Here is a 516-nt window from a genome sequence, read left to right as displayed (position 1 = left end):
ATATGGATAATGATGATAGTAGTAATCATCATCATTAAGATTATGATCATTATGATCACTATTGATATCAGTATTACTTTGATGGTAATAATGATCATAATGATTATATCTATAATTACCACCATTATCATTACTATTATTATTATCAATATCACTGTTGTTGCTGTTCTTATGGCTGTAATTATTATTTTCATTATCACCACTATTATCATCATTATTGTCATCATCTGTGATAAGCGAAGGGTGATAACATATGATAAAGATGATAATGAGAATGATGATTATCATTATCTTAATTAATATAGTTATCATTGTTGATCTTATTGATTACTTAATAATGATTATAGCCATTGCAATCACTATCATTATCATCACTATTATTATCATTATAATATTGTTACTATTATAATTATATTTTGTACTATTGTAATTGTTATTATCACTACTACTATTATTTGTATAATTGTTATCATTATTGTTGCTGTTTTGTTGCGTTATTATTGTTATTACTGTTGT

This window comes from Penaeus japonicus, unplaced genomic scaffold, assembly GCF_977035675.1.
Source record: "Penaeus japonicus unplaced genomic scaffold, GWHDUDI00000001_assembly GWHDUDI00000031, whole genome shotgun sequence".
Lineage (NCBI taxonomy): Eukaryota > Metazoa > Arthropoda > Malacostraca > Decapoda > Penaeidae > Penaeus > Penaeus japonicus.
This window is presented reverse-complemented; position numbering follows the sequence as displayed.